The sequence below is a fragment of the Strix uralensis genome, chromosome 1, assembly GCF_047716275.1.
Source record: "Strix uralensis isolate ZFMK-TIS-50842 chromosome 1, bStrUra1, whole genome shotgun sequence".
Classification (NCBI taxonomy): Eukaryota; Metazoa; Chordata; class Aves; order Strigiformes; family Strigidae; genus Strix; species Strix uralensis.
This window is the reverse complement of record NC_133972.1, coordinates 103,681,400-103,699,949: the sequence shown is the minus strand read 5'-3', so window position 1 is coordinate 103,699,949 and position 18,550 is coordinate 103,681,400. Positions and strand designations below refer to the sequence as shown.

At 39.1% G+C, this 18,550-nt stretch overlaps 1 protein-coding gene across 12 annotated transcripts in view; it reads right to left on the bottom strand.

Moving 5' to 3' along the window:
- The window catches only part of LOC141946183 (poly(rC)-binding protein 3-like), a 547,598-nt gene that overhangs the window by 184,737 nt on the left and 344,311 nt on the right, over window positions 1-18,550 (bottom strand). For all 12 annotated transcript variants that reach the window (XM_074875589.1, XM_074875578.1, XM_074875568.1 and 9 more), the window contains one exon: window positions 11,441-11,541. The gene's annotated coding sequence lies outside the window, so the exon portion shown is untranslated. The remainder of the gene's footprint in view (window positions 1-11,440; window positions 11,542-18,550) is intronic.

The following is an 18,550-nucleotide window of genomic DNA, read 5'->3' as shown; positions in this document are numbered from 1 at the left end:
ATCAATTAGCATTTATTAATGAATATTAATATTAATATACACATAAATTAAATAATGTTAGGTTAAATACTAAAAATACTAAATAAATAATATTATAAACCTTGATTTAATAGTCCTTTAAAACTGTAATCAAGTAAAACTAAAATTCATGTATATATAATGTATTTGTATTTTAACACCTTTAAAGATCTTCAGCTAAAAATATAGTATGAATTCTTATGTAGGAAAACAGTGACTTATGATTCAGTGTGATTTGCCTGTTGCATTTGGAAGGAACTGTGGGATGGCATCATGGATGTGTATTTTCTTCTCATTCTATTAGATACACAATAAAGCTTTCAGAATATTTTTAAATGTCATAACAAAAACTCTATAGGGAGCAAAAAAACAGCTGAAAATCACAGAAGTCTACTTTCTAAGGCCTGCCTCTGACCCCAGACACAACCATTAGCACAGAAACTGCCCTTATATTACAGATATGGACTACGGACTTCAAGCAATGGCTTCTAAAACATACATTTAATGAAGATAAAGTAACAGAGAGATGGAGAATATCAGCTAGTAAACTTCTCAGGATTACTCATGCAAGACATCATCCGTTTGTGTAAATACACAAACACACAGCACCAGTCAAAAGACTTGTTAATCTAATACTGAATTTAAGGCAGTTTTAACTTCTGGACTTCACATCATGGGCTGAGGGTGGCTCTTCCCCCTCTCAGTGCTACGCCAGAGCTCAGAGCAGATGATCAGATTAGGAGTGCCTGGAGTTTCCTGGGCTGCACCACAGCTTGGGTTTGTATATTAGAATTATATGGCAGCACTTCTGAGGATGCATGTGGCATATGAGGGCAGAAAGGTCAGGAGAGGAACTGAGTGATTGCCCCAAGGGCCAGCCCCCCCCAAAGGTGATGCAGTGTTGTGAGAAATGACGTTCTAAAGGATGGTTGGTCTCACCTTCAACATAATGCCTACCATAGGGGTAGTGATCATGGCTGCAATGCTGTAAGTGTGATTGTTTAAGACATCCAAGTCTGACCTAAAGAAGGACTTACATGTTTGAAACTTGCCTGCTTCTCCCAGCTATTCTGGGCAGCACAAGAAAGGACAATGCCCCTCCCCTACAAACCCACTTCTCTTATCTCATATGCGTTTAAAATTAAAACCAGCAGTTTGAAGCCAAGAAAAATCTGTTTGCATATAAAAGGAAAAATTACACACAAACTTATTCAAAACATTGATTATGAGTGAATATGAGAAGTTCCACCTCTTCTTATTTTCCAGGGCAAAACATAAATTAGCTTAGTGGCTGTATTTAATTCTTTAAGCAAAGCTGTAGGACTGGAACTTTGGGTCTCAGCTTTAATGAGAGAAACATTAAATTCTGCAAGGGTTAAAAGCTGTATGAAGTTGCTGTTACATCACACAACTACTGATCTGGCTTGACTTTTAAAAGAAGTGATTGCAAGTACAGGTGCAACAAACAGACTGAGATACTGTCTTTTAGCAGTCAGTGGTCAGTATTGAAGAATAGTGCAGAAAATGGGGTGTGTTCCAGTCAGCTGCGGAGGAGCTGTTGTGCTCATTTTATAGACTAATAAGACATTTGGACAAAGATTTTAACAACAGAAGCAGTAACTGAAACAGCAGCAAGCACTATTATCTAGGAGATTACATTGTGGAAGTCCTTGTAGATTTTGTTTTATTAAATAACACTTTAACAAAGAAGTTTTGTAATTTTTCATTTTGTTCCCAAGTATTTAATGTCAAGCACAGCTCTAGAAGATATCTCTTAACCTTCTGGACTCTGATTTCTCATGCAGAATGAGTTTATTGAGGTTTTAATATTAAATAGTTTACTCACAGCACTTTCATTCACTCACACGCTAGTTTTCCTCCTTCATAAAAAGGTATTTTTGGATACATGGCTGAAGAGCCAATCCACAAAGTTGCCTTCCGAGTGCAGCAGCTGAGCGCAACGCACAATCTCAGAGTTATTCCTCTCGATGCGCTCAGAGGATCGCATGGGTAACACTCTGCACCTCGTTCTGAGCATAATGGGAAATGCCACCCACGCCAGCAAGGCTGGAAAAACCTTTTTCCTGATTGGCTGCTCATCCCAAACTGTCTGGCAGAGGTTCGAAATATGCAATGAAGGGAAGTGATATTCTGTGGCATTCATTCAATTTACCTGCACTACGCTCCAGGGAGCCATGCTATTAAACAACAGCTCCAGCGGGTCAATAAAGTTAACTTAATTAAATTGCTTTCCCTCCCACTCTTCCAACTAGCAAGATTTAGGGCACAGGGACACAGTGCTGCTTGTAAATAAAAGGATGATTTAGCTAATCATTTGCTGAAGAAAGACATATTTTTGTCAATAATTCTATATACAAAGCAGTGAGCTAGTTTAAATTAAACCAGTCATGTAGGATAAGGGGAGAGACAATACCTACTAATGAACAGCCATTAATATTTTTCAAGCAGTGTCAATTAAATCCCCTACTTAAAAGTTAAATCTCAGAGATTGCACTTTTTGCTCCATAAAACTGAAATTACAATTGCTTGAGTGTAATGTTATAAAACATACTATCATTATCACAAGCATAATGAACACACGTTCTTAATTTGCTGGGGACTGACCTAGTCCCTTTCTGGTCATTTTGATATGTACACTCTTACTGCCTTACAAGAGTCATGTTTTAGGGGTCTCTAGTCTGTCCTTTTCTATGGCAGTACACACAAAATATCACCAATAACTAAGGATAACAAACATTAAAGTTAAACCAATGTTTACAGATTATTTGCAAACTTGTCATACTTTCAAATCCACAGTCTGAAACCTCTGAGGCTGCTTGTCTATTTGAGGCTAGATGTTTTGAAAAGCTACAATTAAACTGATGTAGCTGTTTTGCAACATGATATTTAGGTATTATTCCTTTTTCCTCAGAAACTCTACTACTTGTTCACTTGGAATACAGACCTGCGTTTTGGCAGGAGTTGCTGTGATGTTACACGTGCACCTTCTGCTTTGTCTCTTGAGTGTTTCCAGCTTTGCCCCAAATCTCCCTTTGCATACACTGAGCAAAAGTATGCCAAGCATTGGCAGCTAGATTCTCTAAAGATTTCTTCTGCGCTGTTTATAATCTATTCCCTCTGAGCTTTTACCTGCAAGCAAATGAGTCTTTTTTGTTTCTTTTCTTCAAATATCTTTACTGTTTCCTATGAATAGCAAGATCTTGGAGCTTGCCTTTGGTCCAAGTTCTTATAAGGAAGTGAAGAGAAAGGGGTGCTTGTAAAGGCACACAGGCACAGTTTAATTTGGCAAGTATGAAAATACACTACAAGGCAGAAGAAGGTCCCTTTATGTCCTCATAGCCAGTTCTTGCAGTACAGGTGGTCTCTCCATAAATCTATCTGCCATGGGGTCTGAGACTGTCCTTTCCTTGCAGAGCTCAAATCCTCCTCCAGTGTTGGGTTTGCTGCTCTTCGTTCTACTCTGACTTCATCCATCCAGTGCAAGGGAAAGTCTCAGATCCCAAACCAGTGAAATCACCAAGCTGAGTAGCCTTACGATAGAGTCCTTTCTCTGCTTTTCACACTGGTTATTTTGTCTCTTATTTCTTCACAGCACAAGCTGGAATAGCAACAGCCTTCCTGCACATCCTCTCCCAGTATTACAGAAAGAAGCTCAGGGAGAGCATTACTCACGCAGATTTGAATGTCACTCCATAAGAACTCCCACTGAATACCATAAGACAAAACTAAGATTAAACATATTATTTACTGTGTTTAGGAGTGTCAGAATTCAGCTGGAATTAACAGCCATTTGACTGCTTCATATTCCAGGATGTTTTACTTCATCAACACCTTGTCAAATTTAAGAGTCCACAATGAAAAATGCATATACAAATACAAACATTAAATAACTAGGCTGAGTAATTTAATATAAAACTAAAAGTCACCTATCTAGGGAGCTATCTGTCAAAGAGACTGAATTAATTTAAATTAATGGCACAATGCAGTGGAAAGGCAGTCAGGAAGCCGAGCACTGTAAGCATCCTGAGCCAGGACGTCTGGTGGGATTGCCCATGCCTCTCCTCGTACAATTTTTGCAGCACCCAGGGATGATGCACTTGACCTCCAGGAGGGGATGGTGATACTCAGCTGGTCCCGGGTTGCACCTTCCCACTGACAGATCTCAACCTCAGAGAAAGAGAGCTCTTTTCACAGCATCCAGAGGTGCCAAGAAGGAGAGGGAGAACTCTCTTGTAGGATAAGAGTGACCTTTTGGCTAGGACTGAATACATTGAATAAGACCCTTCTGGAAGTAGAAGGGTGAAGAAAAGAGAAGTTTCTATTATAAAACAAATAACATTGAAATGGAAATCTTCTCTTTGTTTAACCAGTTTAACTCCATATGGCAGCATAAAATAACTCAATATTATAGTCATTATTTTCACATATTTTCTTTTTCTTTTTTCCCCTCAATTCTCCAAGCTTGAAGAAGTTGATAGGCCAGGAGACAGATGCTCTGCATTTTTATTGTGATGTATAAATCTCAGTGAACAGTAAGAAAAATACAACTATTAGCAAAAAAAAAAGAAAGAAAGAGAAAAAAATTAGGAAGACAGTATTCTTAGGATAATTAAATGGCTTGGTTCCTTCCTAATGAACTGTACTCCTGGCTCTTTGCTCATTTGTACCCTGACAAGAAGCAAAGAATGTGTATCTGCCTAATAAGCATTGTTATCTTTTAACTGGTTATTAGTACTACAATACAAAAATAATACTCATGTTGAGCTACACAGCACTGTGTTTAGCCAAACCTGCTCTTAAGCTGGACTGGGTCTGCCCTGTCATATCAGAATGGGGGAATCATAGTTTGAAAGTGGCACTCCTTAAAAAGACACTAAACACTCGCTCTCTGCCCCAAATTCTTTGGGCTGTCAGGAATTTGCAGCCCTTTGCCAGAGCTCCAGAAGGAGCTGCTGGAGGCAGGGTGTCACAGACATACTCCATAACCCCAGGGATCCCAGCTGCAGCAACATCAATTTCTTCTATTTTTAATGTTGTAGGTGATGCAGTGCTAGCCTGTTCTGCAGCGAAAGGGCTGAGACAGTCATGTTGACCCTAATACAGACCCTTCCAGGCCAGGCTCCCATGGTCACTGTGAAGGCTGATGCTAGGCATCCACAATTTGTGCCTGTGGGAGGAGGCTGGAGGGACCCAAATCTCGAAGGCTCAGCTCCCTCTGCCTGCTGGAGATCAGGAGTGGAGCAGAAGGAGCAGCAGCTTGTCTGTGCACTGTCAGGAGTAGAGACCACAGGCTTTGTTGCAGGAATGAGGACAGAAGTTCACAGTGATCCTGCCTACCTTTAGGCACTTAATCAAAGCTCCTAATTCGGGACAACATTTGCCTTCAGCTGACAATGGAGAGAAACAGACACCTCTGAAGGCCCACTCAGACACTAAATGGACCAGGGTCCCTCAAGGTGTTGCCCTTTCAGTACTCCTTCTCTATGTTAACAGGATCAGCCTGAGGTGACAGTACCTCTAAACTCCCAGAAGTTAGACAGACATGGGTCCATGGGATCTTTGAGGGACGAGAGAGACTGTGAGGATAACAGCAGTGATTATGGCACCTGACACCCCAGCAGGACCTGCCCACTCATCTCCTCCTATTGCCCTGAGCACCCCTGCAAAAGGGTCCCTTTTGCAGGGACTCTTGTGTAACTGCAACTCAGGATGTTTCACTTGCCCCGAGTAGCAGGTACAGATAGCGCTTGACCCCCAGCACCCCGTTACTACCTGGCCACAGCAGAAATGCTGTCCTGGATCAGGCCAGGGGCCACAGACACATTTCTGGGGAAGAAGGCAGAGCTGTGAAGAGCTTCCCACCACTGCAGGGGGAAAGGTGCTGCCCATGGGTTCAGCATTGAGTGTGAGTGGCAAAGACATGCATTACCTGCTCTGGCACAAAGTCTCTGAGGGGAAAGGTAACCCCTCAATCAATTTTAACTCACCTGTACTGGGGTGAATTTCTGCTTTTTGGTGCCACTGGCATTTCATCTCCCTAAAACTGAATTGCTCATTCAGCTGTCCCCTCTGCCATCCCCCCCAACCAAGTGGCTGTGACCCTTCATCTTCACTCATGCATTCACCTGCAGACCTCTGAATTAGCAAAGACCGGTGTCACAGATGTTCAGCATCTCTCATGACCAAGATCTTTATTTGTTATACCTGTCAGCACAGTCAATGAGTGCTCTATCTCACTGTGGGCAAGCATATTCCTTCCTGCCAGCATCAAAAGCGTATCTATCTATTCAGCAATGCTCTACACCGAGCAACTGCCATGCTGTGGAGAAAGAAGATTGTGATCAGCACCATTTGTCTACATAATTGCACTTGTTACTGGACAATTGTTGGGTCAGAGGCTAACAGTTTTTATTTATAGTTTTTCCACATTCATCTGAATTGTCCTGCGCCTTCTCCCATAACAAGGCCTGCAATACCATTTGGCTTCGTAATGCAGAAAGTCTGCTAGAAATCTGAGTAAAAATATCTGAAACTAAATCCATTACACTCTATTGAACAGAATTTTACATTAAGGAGCTGGAGAGGCACCTCAGATTCAAGGTGCATTTCAGGAAATAAGAAAGACCACGTACATATTTAGCTTCTTTTCTCTTCATATTGTGTAACTTCTATTTCTAGGAAAATACATTGAATTCTGCTAATGGTATACATGGAATTATATATACGGAAGATAAAGATCTATACAATTTCAAGGTTAGCTTTCAATTAGCACTTTATTAACACTACCAAACAGAACTCAAATATACTTGCCTGGATGCTACCTCGTCTTTAAAAGCTGAAGCAAAAAAATATATGTCTCCCTTTTCAGTGTCTGTATAATCTGGTTCTGAAATTCCCTAATTGAGAAAAAACATTTGTTTTCTTTATGATAAGAATTCTGTTTATTTTCACAAAGATCATGCATAGTATTTTGCTTTTTTGTTATGCTTATTAAATACAAAATTCAACATCTAAGTGTAACAAACTTGTTGCCTTAGGCAAGCCACTATGTCACAGCTCTAACATCTCAAGGGCTTCCAAATAATCATGCAAAGTAGAGCTGCTTGCTTCATTTTCCATTGTCCTGCAGGCAGCCTGGATAGAAATTAATGCATTATTTTTTAATACCAGAATGGATTTTGCTCATTTTTTTTTTTAAACTAGATGCACTTTTTCAGATTAAATATATATTTTTATTTTAAAATAGGATCATTTAGAATTAAACATGAAATTTTATCAATGTACTGCTAAACTTCTTAAATTCCATAACTTGATTTGCATTAAATGTAAACAAAGTAGCAGTCAACCTGGTGCATGATATTATCACAGCAGTGGAACAGAACGGATTATAGTGATCAGGGACTTTTCTCCCATCACCATCTTGACCATGGGAATTATGGTGCCAGTCAACAATACTGTAAGCAAGTAAGTAAATATGCTGTAAAAGGAAATTACCCACTCTTGTTTGGGTAATAACTTCCCAGTCTAGATTATCAAACAAGTGAGGTCAGCTACCATATTATTTACTGCTACACTGTGGCAGAAAACCTTTGCATACTTTAATGATATCAAGTGAGAAGAACCAACCCTTTTTCAGGAAACTAATTAAAAAATAAACACATGAAAGAAAGAGTGATGATTTAAATTGCGCCACTTGCTTGCTTTTTCACATGGTAAGGCCATCAAATCGGCTCTCTTTTTTTTTAAAAAGGCTAAAGCAGACTGAGCTCTTTGAATCTGTTGCAGACATTTTCTTCAGTGTAGTAGTGATTTCTGTGGCCCTCTTCTGACCCCCTCTGTTTTTTTTCAACACCCTTTCTTAAAGCACAGACACCAAAATGAAGCCTTCTAGCATCAGTCTCACCGAAGCTAGACTCACAACCAAAGTAACAACCCCCATTCTACATAGTCAATTTTCTCACTGGAGTTGTTTATCTGATGTGACTCCTGAAATATTTCCCTCAAAGGTTAGGACTCCTTACAACACAATTCTTCTTTCTCTCAATGAAGCTAGTATTCTTCAGCCTTAAATTCAGTATTTGCTTTATATAGATGGACCGAGGTTACCAAGCAACCCAGGTTGCTTTGCTATAGCAAGTGGCCTGGACTCCGTATCATTTGGAAATTTCATTGACAGTGATATTCCATCAGCTTCCAGGTTGTCTGAAAAATGCTGAAAACATATGTCTAATTGTGAACCTTGTTGAAACCCACAACAAACACCTTCCCTCAATTATGAGTCCTTATGCCAAGTATTTTCTGTGGATGTGCTAGTTTACCATGTGCTGTGTTGATGCTGTGTAGGGTTAATTTTGTATCAGAACACTGAAGAGATTGAAGTAAACTCTAACAATTTGCCTGGGAATATTGTAGAGTCAAGGTAGCTAAAAGGTACTGCAAGCAGAGGTGAGGGATTTGGGTTCCAATACTACTTAGTAGAAGAGGGAATTGAGTCTGTGACTATTACAATTCTGTACTACAAAATAAAAGGAGATATGACCCCACTACTTCTGTCTATGCTGTGAACCTGCCTATCCTTCTCCTTTGCTTTTGTAACATCTGCCTTGAAATAAAATGTTCTTATTTAAAATTGATTAATCTACCTAAACACAAATGGACTCTCTTTCCCACCCTTCAATCCCAATGAAACCCTCCCTTTTCTCCATTCAGATTGACTCACTATTTATTATTTATTTCTTGGGTTAATGAAGTGATAAATCAGGTGTGTGCACAGTTCTGATACGCTTAATGCCACAGAGACTGAGTAATTCAATTGTTCGGTTTGAATTCATTGTGTCAAATTGTGTCAGCTTCCTTACGTTCTGCTTTTTATGGTAAAGAGGACAGAGCTTCCAAACTGCATCTTAGAGACAAATCCAAGAAGGATTGAAGCTGTTGACTCTAGCCTGTCTTTTCTCTTAGTAAAATCCAAGTGAATGGTCAATTAAGTAGATGTGGAAGCTTCTACTGTTATACACATCTCTGACAAGTTACGGTCCAGATAAGAAAGTGAACCACACAGAAGTGCAGATAATTAGAAGAGAGATCACTTAGTAACAAGTGATGTACTTAGTACATCTGCTTTCTGGGAAGGGAGAAATCCAAGTCGTGACCCTGTGTTCCTTTCAGACCCCATATAAGACTCAAAAGTTTTGCTATGTGCTTATAGCCAAAACACCTGAAAAGCAACCAAACAAGCAATAAGAAGGAAGGAAGCTGCTTTTCCACGTGTAAAAACAATGGAAACAGGAAAGTCTTACAACTTCATCTGCTTGTGTAGAATCTGAAATTTCAGGTGTTCATCTGTAGCTTCTAATAAAATTACATTTAAGTAATATAAATAATGTAATCCAAAGATTTTTATTCCTGTATTTTTGCTAATTTATGTGAGCAGTTATTAAATGTTACATATTCTTTATAGAATTTTTTCTTCTTTAATATGAAATAATACATTAGGAGTCTTATTTTGGAGACTTCTGGTAACTAAACTTGCTTAATTGTGATATACAAGGGCATGAAATATTAGATACTGTATGACTTAAATTCAATGTGTTTTCTTCATCTTTGTCTCAGAAATATGCTGTGGCGAGAAGTGATAATGTCCTAAAATTTCATTACCTATCGTCCACAGGATAATCAAATATGATTGTCAAAGCTGAGCCAGCCTGTAACCAGGCACTGAGTTTCATAAAATCCATTGGGTACACTGAAGTGGAATATATTCCAGCAAGAAGCAAATAACATAATATTTAAAGTCGCTATATGAAACTGCAAAGAAAGATGAAGTATGGTAGCAATACGAGAATCTTCACTGATATTTTGGTGGAGCAGTCTCTGGACGTATAAGATCCCTCACTTAAGAAGCTAGGATGAGTGGACACCATTGTTTAGAAATAATTTTGTGTTTTAAGATGTAGTTTCTTATAAACATTATTCTTTATGAACAGGAAAACTTTAAGAAGTTCTGAAGTTCTCCATCAACAAGGCTTGAACAGAAAGGAGCTTTCTTTTCTGTTTCTTTTAGCAAGGATCCTCTTCCTCCCCCTTCCAAAACAAGTTGTTCTTTTTCCTCTCCACTTTTCCCGATCCTACCAGCCTTTCTAATACTCTTGCCTCTAACTGTAGACGCTATCCTCAGACATTTTTATTTCCAGCAGTTTCCAAATTCTTCCAGCTTCCTTTCCCTAAATCCAGTAAGAACTTTCAAATTGTTAAATACTTTTATTTTTATTTTTTATAAAATCTCTGCTATTTTTGAGAGATACTCTCATTATATTTGTCTCAGAGTTTTCACCTTGGGCTTCACTCAGGTTGGGAGGAGTATCAACTTGTAGGTTACTTTTAAAAGCTTAAAAAACTTTGAAAAAAGTTTTTCTCTTGTTCCTTTAGAATTGAAGCCAAGGATCAGACAACTTCCTCTTCCCATTTCCAGTATAACCACAACAGATTCCAGGAAATCTAAGAATTATGGAAGAAGAATAAAGTCCAAAGACCCTTTTCAAGACTTGAGTTCCCCCATTTTACATCAGTTTACCTTTGGGGTAGTATGTATCAAGCCTGAATAGTCATGAAAAAGTTTAATGGCAGTCAGAGGTCTAAATTTTGGGGAATGCAGGGGAACTTGAGAAAAACAATGCAGAGTCAGTGGGAGAAAGTGAGACAGGTATTGCTGCCATATAGATAATAAGTGTAGTTACGGAAACAGGCTGTATTAAAGGGCTATTCTGGTATATCCTGCTGTACTAGGTGGACTGCACTGCATAAGGTACTGATTTAGAAGCAGTGTTAGCAAATTCCTGATGTAATATAAGTCTGAGACTAAGCAGTTCAAGATTTCAAAGAGTAAGACAGGCAAAGGATGCACAGGAGACTAAATGAGCAAAGGGGGCATATGAAGATGGGTTTTATATCCATGTGAACCCTGGAAAATTTTAGGGTCCCATTTACTACAATGAGTAACCTCTGGAGGGTTCCAAGAAGCAAAAGAAGAGCCAAACTGCAAATGGATAAGCATTTCCTGACCCTGATGCCACACAATTCTAGTGACAGAAAAGAGGTTTTAACCATTTAACCTCTCCCATTTGGGGAGAAAGCCCCAAAACATCCAGAGATATGACTACAGTCCCACTAGCATTAGAACTTGGAATAATCAAGTGAGCCAGTACTTCACCTCAGTTATATCTGTAATATTGACAGGTTTCAGTCTAGCTGGGAAAGATTAAGATCACTGTCATACTATTCAATTTGCACTCATATTCTCTTGGCCCAGAAAATGAATATGGTAGTCTGTATAATAAATACAAGGATAAAATACTAGTCAGGAATACAGAGAAGAAAACAAAACTTAGAATGAAGAACTTACTTGTCAGAAGACCAGTGATATTTAGAAAACTGCTGTTGTTGGTCAGTTTTCGTAGTCACTCTGCGGTCTCAAGGACGATATCTAAAGGTATTGAGTATTCTCTGAAAAGAAGAATATTCAAGGACTTAGTAATTATATCACCTATCAAATACTAAAAAATAAGTTGTCCAAAATAACTTCCTTTCCCATTTTATGGGGTTATTCATTCATAAAATATTTCTTTATTTCACCACTGAATCTGCAGAGAGTTTATGGGCTTCTACAAGTTGAACTGCTCAGATCAGGCTTCCTGGTGTGCACAGGGAATCAGAACAACGAGAAGAGTAATTATTTAATTTATTCTCTTGCATACCTACATTTCTAAGCTGTTGCAGTTGTGAGAGAACAGTGAAAATGAAAGAGGTCCGTCTCCTTTCTGGTTTAATAAAACAATATGCTGGAGTAAACGACTTTCCAAAACAGGCACATAGAATCATGTCCCTAAACGTCTTTCAAACAATTGACTAGAGTTTGTTGACAATCTTTTGGACTAGTTCATGTATTTGGCCTCCTTATCCTTATTTGTGATCTAATAGCTGAGGATGTCCCTTTGTACTCACAATGTTATTCTGTATTTCAAGTCTAGCTTTGTAATTTCCAATTGTCCTTAACGGACAAGACAGTTGACTGAGTCAATGAGCCATCTCAGCTCTCCAAATTGAAATTAAACTGAAAGACTGGGAGATGAGCAGTGCTTCCATCTATGCAGACTGTGGTGGGAGGAGGTAGGGGAGTTGGGAATGAAGGAGTGAAGTTGAGCCTGGGAAAAAGAAGTGGTAGAGGGAAGGTGTTTTTAGTGTTATCTTTGTTTCTGACTATCCTCATTTATTTTTAATTGGCAATAAATAAAATTAATTTTCTCCAAGTCGAGTCTGGTTTTTTTCCCATGATTGTAATTGGTGAGTTATCTCCTTGTCTTTATCTCAACCTGTAAAATTTTCTATCATATGTTCTCCCTGTGTTCTGCTGAGAAGGGGAAGTGAGAGAGCAGACAGGTGGGGGCCTGGCTGCTGGCCAAGGTCAACCCATCACAGCTATAAAATGTTTCCATCGCTGATGTCTCCAAGACAAGCAGGACCAAGACTGGAATGGAAAAAAAAGCCATACAAAGAAAACTCTGCCTATGATGCATAGGAATAAACAGAATTAGTAAGAAACAGAGCTCCTTCTCACAGAAAACCGTGTTAACAGGAAATCTTCATACACCCCTAGCTCCTGTGCTGTAGCGTAGCCACAAATTTGAAAACAAGAGCTTATGTTAACGAGCAAAAAGTCAAATGACTCATACTCCATAAAAGGAGAGTGCTGAAAACTTTATTTAAAAAAGATACTTGCTTGTGATATGATACTGAGGTCTCTTTGGCCCATTAAGGAATTTTTGACTGTGATTATTGAAATATAACACAGCAAGTGTTTTAAAGTCAGAGATGAGACTGATCAACTTGCAGTAATATGTTTATTCTGTCAGCATTTCTTTTAGAAACAACTATTTAAAGTTCTTTTGCAGCTAGGTTTTAACAATCCTGAGGTGATTTATTTAATTCCAGATTTCACTAAGCTCCAGAACTCCATCTTAGCAACCATTATGATAGTGATAGCACATTTCAGCTACAAAAACCATTGAAGGGCTATGCATCTCTATCTGATATTGAAGACTATGGGATGAAATCTCCATTGAGTTAGTACGGCAAAGGATTATGCATTTGTTTGGGTCCCCTTGGTTTTGGTCAGGATATGCCTTACAGTGGCAAAATTAGCAAAACCCTCTCAGATAAAACTCATTGAATGAGCTCTTTCCTGAATGAGTTTCTTGTTAGAATTAATGTTCTGTTAAAATAATCAACAACCCACTAAAAAGATGGACTCCATGGGAAACATTCACACTGCCTTATATACTTGTTGTGAGAAATCTCTGGTATAACAAAACCTATAACAATATAAATTGCCAGTAGAACTGAACGAATATTAAATTCTACCAACAATCTCCTGTTTACAGCCTAAAACACTCTTGTAATTTAGCTGTGTTTTCATGGCTAAATAACTAAGGTCTTATGCCTGTACCCTGGGAAATCTATAAACACACAGTGAAATTAACTGTTAGTTGGGAAAGAGAGCTTGGAAACAGCTTTATGAAAATGTCACCTAAATCCTCATCAACTGTCAAAAAAAGAAAATGGTATATAAGGAAATATTAGGAAAAGAACAGAAAACAGCAGAAGAAAACACGATAATGCTGCCATAAAAATCCATTGCCCTCCTAACATTTTGAATATTGAATAGAGTTCCAGTCATCTCATCTCCAAAATGACAGGATAGCAATAGAAGGATAAAAAAAAAGGGTGACAGGATGATCAAAGGTGTGTAATGGCTTCTGTACTAGGAAAGGAAAAAAAAAAATGGCTTTATGATTTTCATATTGGAAGAGAGACAAATGAGTGAAAGAACTGCGACAGAGCCCCAGAAAATCATGAACAATACTGAGAAAGTGAATAAAGAATGCTTTTTCATTGTATTTCACAGCACAGGAAGCAGTCCCAATAAAATGAGCAGTTAGCAAGTTTAAAACATGAAATCCAAGAAAGGATGCTTTCCACAAAGGTCATAATTAAATAGTGGATCTCATTGCCACAGGATATGGTGGATGCCACATACGTGTGTGGGCTTCAAAACGCAATTCACTGTGGTCGTAAAAGGAACATTGACCAGTCTGAATTTCACATAAAGATGCACAATATAAGCCTTCAGTTTAAGAAGCATTACGGAATTCTGTGGGATGATACCAAGAGAAGTTATCCTTTGACATGATTTGAATACAGCTGTCACAATGTCCTCATTCGTTTTGCTCTTTTATTGCATTCTTGGTGATCTCCTGCAACATGCAGGTGTTAGAGACTGTACTATGTCTCCGGATAGTGTGCAAGGAAGTTTTTGAGGGCAGGCAATTCCTACTTTCCCTGATCCCCCTGTACAACTTCACATCCTAGGGTAATTAGAATAAATGAAGGGGTTTATTTTTGGAGATCTTAGAAGGCCATCCATAGTTTTGGAAATAAAAAATGAATATAATGATAATTATAATAATAGTCTGTACAGACCTGTGATAATCTTTTAGTGTTTTGGTACCTTACATAAATGAGTAAATAAGAATGGCTATACTAGGTCAGACAGAAGATCACAGAATCACAGAATCATTCAGGTTGGAAAAGACCCTTGGGATCATCGAGTCCAACCATCAGCCCTACTCTACAAAGTTCTCCCCTACACCATATCCCCCAGCATCTCATCTAAACGACCCTTAAACACATCCAGGGATGGTGACTCCACCACCTCCCTGGGCAGCCTATTCCACTGTCTGACCACTCTTTCTTTGAAAAATTTTTTCTTAATGTCCAGTCTGAACCTCCCCTGTTGCAGTTTAATCTGTCTACCTAAGCCAGTATCCCATCTACAACAGTGGCCAAAATACAAAGTTATCTTTGGCTAGCATGACATATTCAGCTTTCAGGATATTATACACTTTAGAAATCCATTTTGTTCTGAATATTGAGTAAGCACTATGAAAGGAAGAGTTCTGGAGGAAAATCCTCCTCAGGACCAAGTCCTGGTTCACTTCCCAGCAACCGAGATCACATCAAACTGCCCCATCTCTCCTCACACATGCTGTTTTTCACTGAAAAATAACACGGGCAGGTAGCAAGAGGGAATAGTGATAGCAACCAAGGTTAGTGATCTGGGCAACCAAGACTCTGGACACACGTGCTCCACGGCTTAGTTGCTGCCTGCACAACCAGAGATCTAGTCAACAAAAGCTAGTCAGAACTTTTTCATCGTAGTGTTCTAAAAGTATTTTCTGAACATAACCTTTTATCTCATGGGGGGAATCAGTCATCTCATGCTGGAACTGGCAAGCCATTCACTTCTAGCATGACAGTGAGCAGCGTAAAGTCTTTTACGAAACTGCATCAGATGAACACAAGATGATACAGAGCTGAAGCAACCTTGTTTATTCACTAAAAATAATTGTATTTTATCACTGCAATAAATGGAAAATGACAATTCCACATATCCTATATGTCTATGCATTTGTCTGGAAAAATCTCTCTCTATTCCTTCATCATGAGTTAGATTAAACAGTTAAGATGAAGACCGCTAACTACATAAGAAAGACTGTTTTCTTCTTTTTTGAGCTGAGAAAAGACAGTATCATTACTTATTTCCATAAAATGAGAGTTTTGTTTATCAATCCCTTTAATCTTTGGTAGCAGCTGGATGCCAAACCTGAGGCTGCTTAGAAAACCCTAGCTTAAAGCCTGCCTAAGTAGGCTGCACTATTTGAACTTAAAATGATATGCAAGTCCCTCTGCATATATGTTTATATCAATCTGAAATCACATATTTGGACTAAATTTAAGCCAATTCTTAAGAGCCTTGCCCAAAAAAGGGAAACTAGGACGAAGAGACATTGCAAAAAAAGCTACTTCTAACTACCCACATTGGAACAGTGACTACTCTTGAAATTCATACTCTATACAGAGAAATGGCAGCCATTCAAAACCGATGGGAAAAAATGAAGTTTATGTCAAAATAAGTGTGTCTGCATAACTTTCTTCAACAATTTACCTAAATTAACATGAAATCATTATCCTGGTTGAGCCAAAAGACTTTCTTATGCAGGCATGTGCTTACCCCAATGCCTCTCCACTCAATAAGGGTTACTGTTCAGGGTAACCACACAAATCAGAAGAACATGTTCCACTGGCACAGAAGCAAACTGCCACAAGCCCCAGGATGTTACTGCATTTACACTGGTATTTCAGCTAGCAGAGTTGTTCTGGTCTAGGGAAAGATATCCAAGTCCCTGACTAGGTGGCAAATTCCCCAGCAAAAATCTGTTTTTTTTTTTCTGGGGACAGGAAATAACAAAAACTTTTCCAGGGAGATTTTACTACCATGGCATGAGGTAGGTAGGACTGCTGGTGTGGCTGGAGTGCAGACCAAGGAATGCTTTACTTGTGGAGCACAGTACACCCATATTTCTAAGTCGATTAAGAAAACACTCTAGCTGCTGGTGTGACCACAATAGACCACACTGTCTCAATTGTTTTTATAGCACTTTACTACTTTGTATCCTGGAGCACATCTGAAGAATTAAACTTTGCAGTGTATAAAAGATCCCAAGTCAACTGGAACCCCTGTGGAGACAATGAAGCAACTAAAGGGCAACTGCAAACTATGGCTTAGTCTACTGGACGTGCTAGTCCCCTCCCATGTTAGTCTCACCCACCTGCCTACACTTAACCTTGGTAAAAAAGTAGCTTTTTGTTGTAGTTTGTACCAGGCCTACAAGTGATATGAACTACAATGCCTACACGACTTCCGCTGCTGGTACAAGAATTGACATTAAATCTAGTAGACCAGCAGCACTGCAATAAACATACCTCAGATAACACTGGTGTGCCCACAGCTCCTCAGATAGTCCTGACCTTATTTTTCAATGGAAAACAGAAGTAATCAAAGAAATAATGAAATTAATAGGAACAAGTTAAATGGTAAAAACCCAATATTTTTGATAGCTTAATTCTTTGCATTGGGTGTAGGTGTCAAAGTGTTGGCAGTGGGGGGGCTGCAGGTGTGGCCTCTGTGAGAAGCCAAGCTGGTGGCACCTCTGGGAAACATATTTAAGAAAGGGCAGAAAATGTGACACAGGCAGAGGAGGAGGGAAAAAAAGATGAGTGAGAAACAACAGAGAAAGCACCAAAGTGATAGGAGGAGGAGGTGCTCCAGGCACTGGAGCAGATATCCTCTCTGGACTGTGGAGGACCCCACGTTGGAGCAGGCAGGTATTTCCTGAAGGACTAGGGCCCACGTGAGACAGCCCAGGCTGGAGCAGGGGGGAAGAGTAAGAGGGAAGGAGCAGCAGGGCAAAACTGCTTTGTACTGACCATAACCCTCATCACCCCTTCACTGCTGGGAGTTGGCTGTGAAAGAATGAAGTTGAGCCTAGGAAAGGGAGGAGGAAAAGTGTTGTTTTAACATTTGTTTTCGTGTTTCTCACTGCCTGAATCTATTTTAATTGGCAGTAAATTAAATTAATTTTCCCCAAGTTGAGTCTGTTTTGCCTGTGACAGCAACTGGCAAACGATCTCCTTGTCTTTATCTTGACTCATGAGCTTTTTCACCCTATTTTGTCCCCCTGTCCTTCTGAGGAGGGGGATTGGAGAGAAGCTGGGTGGGTGCCTAGGCACTGGCCAAGGTCAACACACCACATCCTTGGAGCAGGCAACAGGTTTATGTTACTTTGCTTTCAGTGAAAATGTCCATACTGGGTTTGCTGCACCTCAGTTACATACATGAATTCTAGATTCCTTCAGTTAACTTAATATGAACTGCTCTGACCAATCCTTATACAGGCAAGGAATGACTCTGTTCTGAGGGAGCATGAGGATGCAACCCTACTTTCCTACTACATCCATTGTAGCTAGTTTGTAAATGCATTATCCAACCCTATTTCCTGCTTGCAAATTGTTAATGAGCAGATTTCTGCCAATGCATTTGTTAATTTTGCACTGAATTATTTAGACAAAGCATTTTTAGCGTGTGGGTTGCTTGTCAGTTGTTTGCTATTGGCTATGCATTGTTAATAATTGTTTTGACTTCTGCCTTATGTGCCTTATGATGCAGGAAGAACAATATTGTTCATGAATGGCCACCTCACAGTAACAATAATGTTTCTGCTTATTGAACAGATGAAAACAACTTTCCAAAAAGACACAGGTGAGTAAGGAATGACTGAATAACAAACAGCAAATAGCTACCATGTTAGTTTGCACCTGGATATTGTTTGTGTGTGAGTACAAAATATTTAGCAAAGCAAAGCACTTCCCCACACATGTAAGTAAATATTTCTCAATTCTTCATGAAAGGAATTGAAATGTCATCAAAGCAAATAGCTATTTAGATCTAACAGATGTTTTTGTCAAATGTTATAGCGGTAGTGAATCAGTTTAATCTATAAGAAAACAAGTTTGCTGTGACCAACATGTGATCTGTAATGCAAAGGTTGCCATATTA